A 9,715-nucleotide genomic window follows, 5' to 3' on the forward strand; every position below is an offset into this window, starting at 1 on the left:
CATGAAGAATTGTAGGTGTTTCCATAGGGTTCTCCTAGGTAATTCACCTCTTCCATTGAAGGGTTCTCAGGATCATAGGCTTCTTCCTCAGATGAAGCATCCTTAGTACTGCTTGGTGCATTTTGCATTCCAGACAGACTTTGAGAAATCAAATTGACTTGTTGAGTCAATATCTTGTTCTGAGCCAGTATGGCATTCAGAGCATCAATCTCAAGAACTCCTTTCTTCTGACTTGTCCCATTGTTCACAGGATTCCTTTCAGAAGTGTACATGAATTGGTTATTTGCAACCATTTCAATGAGCTCTTGAGCTTCTGTAGGCGTCTTCTTCAGATGAAGAGATCCTCCAGCAGAGCTATCCAAAGACATCTTGGATAGTTCAGAGAGACCATCATAGAAAATACCTATGATGCTCCATTCAGAAAGCATGTCAGAAGGACACTTTCTGATTAATTGTTTGTATCTTTCCTAAGCTTCATAGAGGGATTCTCCATCCTTCTGTCTGAAGGTTTGGACTTCTACTCTAAGCTTACTCAATTTTTGAGGTGGAAAGAACTTTGCCAAGAAGGCATTGACTAGCTTTTCCCAAGAGTCCAGGCTTTCTTTAGGTTGAGAATCCAACCATATTCTAGCTCTGTCTCTTACAGCAAAAGGGAATAGCATGAGTCTGTAGACTTCAGGGTCAACCCCATTAGTCTTGACAGTGTCACAGATTTGCAAGAATTCAGCTAAGAACTGATGAGGATCTTCCAATGGATTTCCATGGAATTTGCAATTCTGTTGCATTAGAGAAACTAATTGAGGCTTAAGCTCAAAGTTGTTTGCTCTAATGGCAGGGATAGAGATGTTTCTCCCATAGAAGTCGGGAGTAGGTGCAGTAAAGTCACCAAGCGCCTTCCTTGCATTGTTTGCATTGTTGTTGTTTTCGGCTGCCATGTGTTCTTCTTCTTTGAAGAATTCGGTCAGGTCCTCTAAAGAAAGTTGTGCTTTAGCTTCTCTTAGCTTTCGCTTCAAGGTCCTCTCAGGTTCAGGGTCAGCTTCAACAAGAATGCCTTTATCTTTGCTCCTGCTCATAAGAAAGAGAAGGGAACAAGAAAATGTGGAATCCTCTATGTCACAGTATAGAGATTCCTTGAAGTGTCAGAGGAAAAGAAGGGTAGAAGACAGAAGTAGAAAATTCGAACTTATCAGAAAGAATGGAGTTCGAATTTTGCATTAAGGGATATTGTTAGTCCATAAATAGAAGGATGTGAGGAGAAGGGAAGTAATTTTCGAAAATTAAGTGAAAGATCTTGAAAATATTTTTGAAAAACATTACTTGATTTTCGAAAATGAAAGTGGGAAAGAAATAAAATGATTTTTGAAAAAGATTTTGAAAGTAGAAATAAAAAAGATTTGATTAAAAACTATTTTGAAAAAGATGAGGTTAAGAAGATATGATTGGTTTTTTTTTTTTAAAAAATGTGATTGAGAAGATATGATTTGAAAACAATTTTAAAAAGATTTGATTTTAAAAACTAGTAACTTGGCTATCAAGAAAAGATATGATTCAAACATTAAACCTTTCTCAACAGAAAAGGCAGCATACTTGAAATGTTGAGTCAAATCATTAATTGATAGTAAGTATCTTTGAAAAAGGAAAGAAATTGATTTTGAAAACTTTTGATTGAAGAGATATGATTTGAAAAAGATTTGATTTTGAAAAACTTTGAAAACTTGAAAAAAAAAATTGATTTGAAAACAAAATTCTCCCCCTTGTGCCATCCTGGCGTTAAACGCCCAGAATGGTGCACATTCTGGCGTTTAACGCCCAAAACTATACCCTTTTGGGCGTTAAACGCCCAACCAGGTACCCTGGCTGGCGTTTAAACGCCAGTCTGTCCTTCTTCACTTGGCGTTTTGAACGCCCAGCTTTTTCTGTGCAATTCCTCTGCTGTATGTTCTGAATCTTCAATTCTCTGTGTTATTGACTTGAAAAGACACAAATTAAAAATATTTTTGGATTTTTAATAATAAAGAATAATCAAAATGCAACTAAAATCAAATAACAATGCATGCAAGACACCAAACTTAGCAGTTTGTATACTACTGACACTAATGAGAATGCATATGAGACACACAAAATACTTCAAGTCAATAGAATTCAAAGATTAGAGCACGGAAATCATCAAGAACATCTTGAAGATCACTAAGACACATGAATGAATGCATGCAATTGACACCAAACTTAAGATGAGACTAGTGTCTCAACAAGAAACATAACATATTTTTGGTCTTTTTATGATTTTTTTTTTATTTTTTTTGTTTTTCGAAAATTAAGTGGAAAAAGATATCAAAATTCTTAATGAGAATTCCAGGAATCAGTGCAATGTTAGTCTAAGACTCCGGTCCAGGAATTAGACATGGCTTCACAGCCAGCCAAGCTTTCAAAGAAAGCTTCGGTCCAAAACACTAGACATGGCCAAAGGCCAGCCAAGCCTTAGCAGATCACTGCTCCAAAAGCAAGATTGATAAAAATCAACAAGCTCTTGTGATGCTAAGTTGAAACCTCGGTCCAATGAAATTAGACATGGCTTCTCAGCCAGCCAGACTTCAACAAATCATCATGAAACTCTAGAATTCATCTTCAAGAATTTCGAAAAAAAAATATACCTAATCTAAGCAACAAGATGAACCGTCAGTTGTCCAAACTTGACAATCTCAGGCATTGTTACCAAAAGCTTGCTCAAAACTTGAACAATCCCCGGCAACGGCGCCAAAAACTTGGTGCGCGAAATTGTGAACAATACTTTTCACAACTCTCATAATCCCTGGTCATGAACTCCAAAAACTTGGTGGTTCAATTCCATGGCATTACACAACTTCGCACAACTAACCAGCAAGTGCACTGGGTCGTCCAAGTAATACCTTACGTGAGTAAGGGTCGATCCCACGAAGATTGTTAGTATGAAGCAAGCTATGGTCATCTTGCAAATCTTAGTCAGGCAGACTCAAATGGATATGATGATGAACGAAAATAACATAAAAGATAAAGATAGAGATACTTATGTAATTCATTGGTAGGAACTTCAGATAAGCGCATGAAGATGCCTTCCCTTCCGTCTCTCTGCTTTCCTACTGTCTTCATCCAATCCTTCTTACTCCTTTCCATGGCAAGCTTGTGTAGGGTTTCACCGTTGTCAATGGCTACCTCCCATCCTCTCAGTGAAAGCGATTTGCATATGCCCTGTCACGGCACGCAGAATTCAGCTGTCGGTTCTCGGTCAGGCCGGAATAATATCCATTGATACTTTTGCGTCTGTCACTAACGCCCCGCCTGCTAGGAGTTTAAAGCACGTCACAGTCATTCAGTCATTGAATCCTACTCAGAATACCACAGACAAGGTTAGACCTTCCGGATTCTCTTGAATGCTGCCATCAGTTCTTGCCTATACCACGAAGACTCTGATCTCACGGAATGGTTGGCTCGTTTGTCAGGCGAGCACTCGGTTGTCAGGCGATCAACCATGCATCGTGCAATCAGGAATCCAAGAGATATTCACTAGAGCCTTGATTGCTTGTAGAACAAAAGTGGTTGTCAGTCACCTTGTTCATAGGTGAGAATGATGATGAGTGTCACGGATCATCACATTCATCAAGTTGAAGAACAAGTGATATCTTGGACAAAGAACAAGCGGAATTGAATGGAAGAACAATAGTAATTGCATTAATACTCGAGGTACAGCAGAGCTCCACACCTTAATCTATGGTGTGTAGAAACTCCACCGTTGAAAATACATAAGCATAAGGTCTAGGCATGGCCGTGAGGCCAGCCTCCCAATGATCTAAGAACTAGATGTCCAAAGATGATCAAAGGATCTAAAATAATCCAAAGATCCAAAGATCCAAAGATGAAAATACAATAGCAAAAGGTCCTACTTATAGAAAACTAGTAGCCTAGGGTGTACAGAGATGAGTAAATGACATAAAAATCCACTTCTGGGCCCACTTGGTGTGTGCTTGGGCTGAGCAATGAAGCATTTTCGTGCAGAGACTCTTCTTGGAGTTAAACGCCAGCTTTTATGCCAGTTTGGGCGTTTAACTCCCATTTGGGTGCCAGTTCCAGCGTTTAACGCTGGGATTTCTTGAGGTGACTTTGAACGCCGGTTTGGGCCATCAAATCTTGGGCAAAGTATGGACTATCATATATTGCTGGAAAGCCCAGGATGTCTACTTTCCAACGCCGTTGAGAGCGCGCCAATTGGGCTTCTGTAGCTCCAGAAAATCCACTTTGAGTGCAGGGAGGTCAGAATCCAATAGCATCTGCAGTCCTTTTCAGTCTCTGAATAAGATTTTTGCTCAGGTCCTCAATTTCAGCCAGAAAATACCCGAAATCACAGAAAAACACACAAACTCATAGTAAAGTCCAGAAAAGTGATTTTTAGCTAAAAACTAATAAAAATATACTAAAAACTAACTAGATCATACCAAAAACATACTAAAAACAGTGCCAAAAAGTGTATAAATTATCCGCTCATCAGGTATAATATTTTAAGGTATAATTTTGAAAATACATCTATCGAAAAAATATATAGACTATTGAACAAAATTCTTAATAACAATATATTAAAATTAATCTATTTTTAAAAATAAATAATCTCTCTACTTTAAGAAGACATCATTTTTTGTTTTTAATCAAAAGAAAAGTTTCTTATTTGTATTTAATTAACCTTACAAATTCATGATTCTACAAACTATAGACCATCTACATCCTAAACTGAATTTTACAACTTCAACTTTTTTCTTAATTAGTGGATCCTTGTCATTATTGAATAAGAAGCGAAAATAAAAAAAATACTTTATATATACACTACCAGAAATACGGGTATTACCAACGGGAAGATACCTACGAATAAAAAATAGTGGCAAATTATATGATCGTGATAATCACTTGCAACGTCTTGTATCTCCGTGGCTAAATTTTGTAGATTTTTTCGACGGTTTTATTTGTTCGTGGCTAACTTGAGATGACTTTCCTCATTTACCACATACCTAATGATCACCGTGACGAATTCAAACGATTTTCACTTTAAAATTTTGTCTTTAATTTGGCGTTTTTCTCCATCTCTTTCAAAATATTTTTATGTAGTTTATACTTTTTCTCAATTTTTATGCAGGCTTTTCCAATTCTCCAATTGTTAGTTTTTTCTCCCTTCTTCCTTTCTAGTGCTGCCGCTGAAAAATTATACTTTGCCATATCTCCGAATCTTTTTTTTATTTTTCTTTCTTGATTTAAAAGTAATTTTTTTTGTGTGGTTGTGTTGTTCATTACTTTATAAAAATCATATTGTAATATAATAAAAAAAACTAATTCATATACATACAATTTTACTATTTATATTTTTTAGTTGTCACTTTTTTTTATTCGTACTCTTTCTGGCCAAATACAATTTCAGTGTTCAATTCTACATTATGCATTAATTTAGAGACTTTAGTAATGAAATAAAATGATTCAATTAAAAATGAATGTTAAAATTATAAAAAGAGTATCAAAAGAGTACAAAAAAAAAAGTACAATCTTTAATAAAATAACTCTAGCTAATTCTAAAAAATAAAAAATATTAACTATGATTGATTGGAATAATAACTAATTTAATTACTCACTATTAATTTAGTACAATATTAATGAACAAAGTTTTAACTCTTAAAATTCAGAATATTAGTTTTATAACTACATCTTATTATTCTATCTATTTATTAACATTTTATTAATTTAATAAAAAAATAAAATAAAATAAACTTTATGGAAGTTCATTTTTTAACTATGTACAACTTTTTTATTCTTTTTTAATCCAAAGGTATCAAATTTTTAAGTTTTAAGTTTATTTATTTTAATTTTTATTGAAGCCTTTTTTTTTAAATCCAACGGGTCAAAATTCTAAATTCTAATTTGTATGTAAAATTTTTAAAATATAATTAAAGTTATAAAATTTACAATTTAATATTTTTATTAAAATTAAATTTTATTCTAAATTAAAAATGATAATTACTTCACTAAACAAAATTCAAATTAACATTTATAATAAGATAAATGAAATTTTTAGCGGTAATGTTAAATGTAACTAGTAGCCCACTCACCCAGTTTTTACGATAACTCCCTCACACTATTTTTTTTTCCAAATTCCTTATTTGTTAGCTCCTGTAATTGATTCAAGTTTGATAACATGCAACCAACCCCTCTCGCTAATAACAGTCTCTTCAGTTTCTCCAAATCTGTAATTTCTTAGCTCCTGCAACTAACCTTCAGAATAAATCCGTTATGCTCAATTCGTTCCTGTTTAAATTCTGAGTACGATCGCATTAGACATTTTGTGGAAGAGAAGGGACCATGATTTGCAGCAGTTCGAGTACCGTCAGTTCGAGTCGCCGAAGAAGCAAGCAAAATCGGTGGAATCCGATTCTACGGCAAATCGCGAAGAAGACTTGAAGGAACCCTAGGTTGCTTCATTGCACCTTCTTCACTGTCACTCTCTCTGGAGGTAGTGCTCTGAATCTTGCCTCTCTAAAATACTAGTCGATTTAAATTTTCTCTTCTTGTTGTTGGTGGAGATGAGTGCATTGTCTTGGATTTGCATGTTTTATTCATTTATCCTTTTCATGGTATAGAGAATGAATTTTTGGTATAAAGTATAATTTAAATGTATAAATATAATTATCTACTTAGTAGTACGTACTAATGTGATTAATTATATTCCTAATTAACTTTAGTTCTCTTTTATATGCTAAAATTCCTAAAATCAACATTATTTTGGTAATGCTCATAGCCATAGCAAGGTAGCAAACAAGGGTTATTATTTACATTTCTTATCATTTCTTGTGTTTCTTACTTTTGAGTCTAACTTTATGCATTTAGTTCTGTATATTCTAAACCACTTCATAAGAAGAAGTTTCACCATTTAGATCACTATGGTAGCATCCATTCTTCAAACATGTAATTTTTTATATACTTAACTGTTTTAAAAGCCTAATCTTTGTGAATATTTCTTTTTATATGAGTGTTATTTTGTGATCATAACAATGTTAATCAGTGTAGATCAAACTATCTCAAACGAGAGAGATTTTAGTTTGATGTATGAAGAAGAAGGAAGTTCCAAGAATGGTAAGAAACATTCTATACGTTGATCAATAGAAATGAGGTGGCAGTAAAAAAAACTTCTTAAAAAATTGTAAGGATACTTTATTTGATTTGCTTCTTTCAACCTTTCTTTCATTATAACACTAGACAGTAGTTGAGACTATTGATTCTTTCAATTATTAAAGCGAAGTTGTTGTGTGATTGAAATTTGAAATTATTTAATAGAGAATAAGAAAAGAGAATTCATAATTGAAGTGGAGGCCATAGGTCATGTTAGACATAAACATCTTATGTGCCTGCTTGGAGGGAGTTAACAGGTATTTATTTTTAGTAAAGTAAATCATTTTAAGTTATTATCTATGCTCTCACAACTCCTGAGTACATAGTATCTATTTCTTTCTATTATCAATAGCATTTTTATTTGTTTTTGTTTCAATATTTAAGCTACTAATGGATGAATATGTGAACAATGGTAACTTAGAGTAATGGATGCATGTTGCCATGGAATAAGGGACACTTACCTGGAAGATCCGCATGCTCGATATGCTCGATATGCTCGATAGTTACCTAGTAAGTTCAACTTTCTACTCTAAAATATTGATCTTGTTAATTGCTAATACATTTCTATTTTTTTTAAATTCTGTCTCTAAATGATTTTGACTGTAATCTGATATCTTACTTACTTACATGAAGCAATTGAATTGAAAATTGTTTAGCAGGATATAAGTCTAGCAATATATAATATATTGATTGATGAGGAGTTTAATGATATGTTTTATGTTGTGAAAATGAAAACTCAGCTTTATTGGGTATGCACTTTTACTTTTTTTTTTTTACATTAAACTATTATTTTAAATAATGTCTTGGAACATTTTTTTTCATGAATTAAGAGATAACACAATCTTATTTGAATGTTTTTGCAGGTACTCCAATGAAGACGTTAGAGATCTAATAATGATGCATTCTGATACTTGATTTTGTAATAGTTTAAACTCATTTAGTTCAGGATATTTGCTTTTCAACATTGTTTCTTAAATTTCATATTTTTATTAATAAGAATTCTACTTATATGGATATGGCTGATTTTTTTTTTAATTTTATACGATATAATTTTGTACTAAGTAGCATCTTTATTATATATATATATATATATATATATATATATATTTTAATTTATCTTTTATGATTAGCCACGGAAAAAATCATGGCTAAATAACCCACTAACATTAGCCACGGGCAAAATTGTGGCAAAAAAACCCAGCCCACCAATATTAGCCACGGACAAAATTGTGGCAAAATTATACTTGTTGATTATATTGTTGTCATTTAGCCACGGTTTAGAGCGTGGCTAAAATAGTGAAAACCGTGGCTATTTAAATGTCTCCACGGGTCACAAAACCGTGGCTAACAGGCCAAAAACCGTGGCTAACTGAAAATGCGTCGTCCTTGTTAGCCACGGATACCCATTCGTTGCTAACGCTTCATTGACACGGTTTTTCTTGATTTTAGCCACGGTTTTTTCCGTGGCTAATCACCGTGTTTCTGGTAGTGATATATATATGATCCACTATCCTCTATCCTTTTCAGCATAAAGTATTATTTTACACTATTTGATAATTTCATGGTATCAACTTGCGCATTAAAAATTCAAAGTCTAAATTATATATGAATCGGAGTATTTCAAGAAATGAATTACTTTTTTTCAATAAAATACTTAAACATCTTGCAATGCAGCACCGGTGCCAATGATTATTATGAGATTAATTATTTTAAAATTATAATAATAAAACTTACGTATGACAAATTATAAATTTAATGATGATTAATTTATTAAATTCTTCATTATATATATATATATATATATATATATATATATATATAAAGTGATTTTATGACCTTATTTTTTCGTTAGACCTTTTAATTTCGTTAAAATTAGTTAATAGAGTATAAAGATATTAGTGTATAATAGTGAGTTAGTTAAGTTGTGGACTGAATAACAAGAATTGGTTATTCTGTTATCTTGTTACTGTAACTGTGTTGTTATTGCTATAAAGGGCATAATGCAGTACTCTTGTAACAGAGCTCAATACACTTTTCAATTTTATATCCTTTTGTTTCTATGATTACTCTGAGTCTTCTCTCAATCCTTTCATGGTATCATAGAGCCAGGTTGTGAATCCATGGCTTCTATCATTCCCGCCCAATCAAACCCTCCCACCAACATTTTTTCTGCACCCGTTCTTAAAGAACTTACTGAAGATACATTCAAAACGTGGAATCAATTAGCCTTACACGTTATTCATGCTAACAGGCTGGGCTCTCATCTCAGCCAAGATCAGATTCCTCATCAATATGCAAATGATGCTGCGCGCCTTGCCGGTACCGAATCTGAAGCATTCAAGGATTGGATCACCAAAGATCACTATTTGTTTACATGGTTACTCACCTCCATTGATTCTTCCTTCAAGAATCGCATGTTGGACTGTACCTACGCTTATCAAGTCTGGAATAATATTCAAGAATATTTTTTCAAGATCTCCAAGATCAAGATTCAACAGTTGAAAGCACAACTCAAACTGGTTCAAAAGCAAGGACTTTCGGC

The 9,715-nt window shown here is 33.4% G+C and overlaps 1 non-coding gene across 1 annotated transcript; it reads left to right on the forward strand.

Moving 5' to 3' along the window:
• The first annotated feature begins 422 nt into the window (after positions 1-422).
• On the forward strand, positions 423-530 carry LOC130958999 (small nucleolar RNA R71). Its single transcript, XR_009078097.1, has one exon. It is a non-coding gene; the product is annotated as a small nucleolar RNA R71 (small nucleolar RNA).
• Positions 531-9,715: the final 9,185 nt, after the last annotated feature.

Source organism: Arachis stenosperma, chromosome 10 (genome assembly GCF_014773155.1).
Source record: "Arachis stenosperma cultivar V10309 chromosome 10, arast.V10309.gnm1.PFL2, whole genome shotgun sequence".
In the NCBI taxonomy this organism is placed as follows: Eukaryota; Viridiplantae; Streptophyta; class Magnoliopsida; order Fabales; family Fabaceae; genus Arachis; species Arachis stenosperma.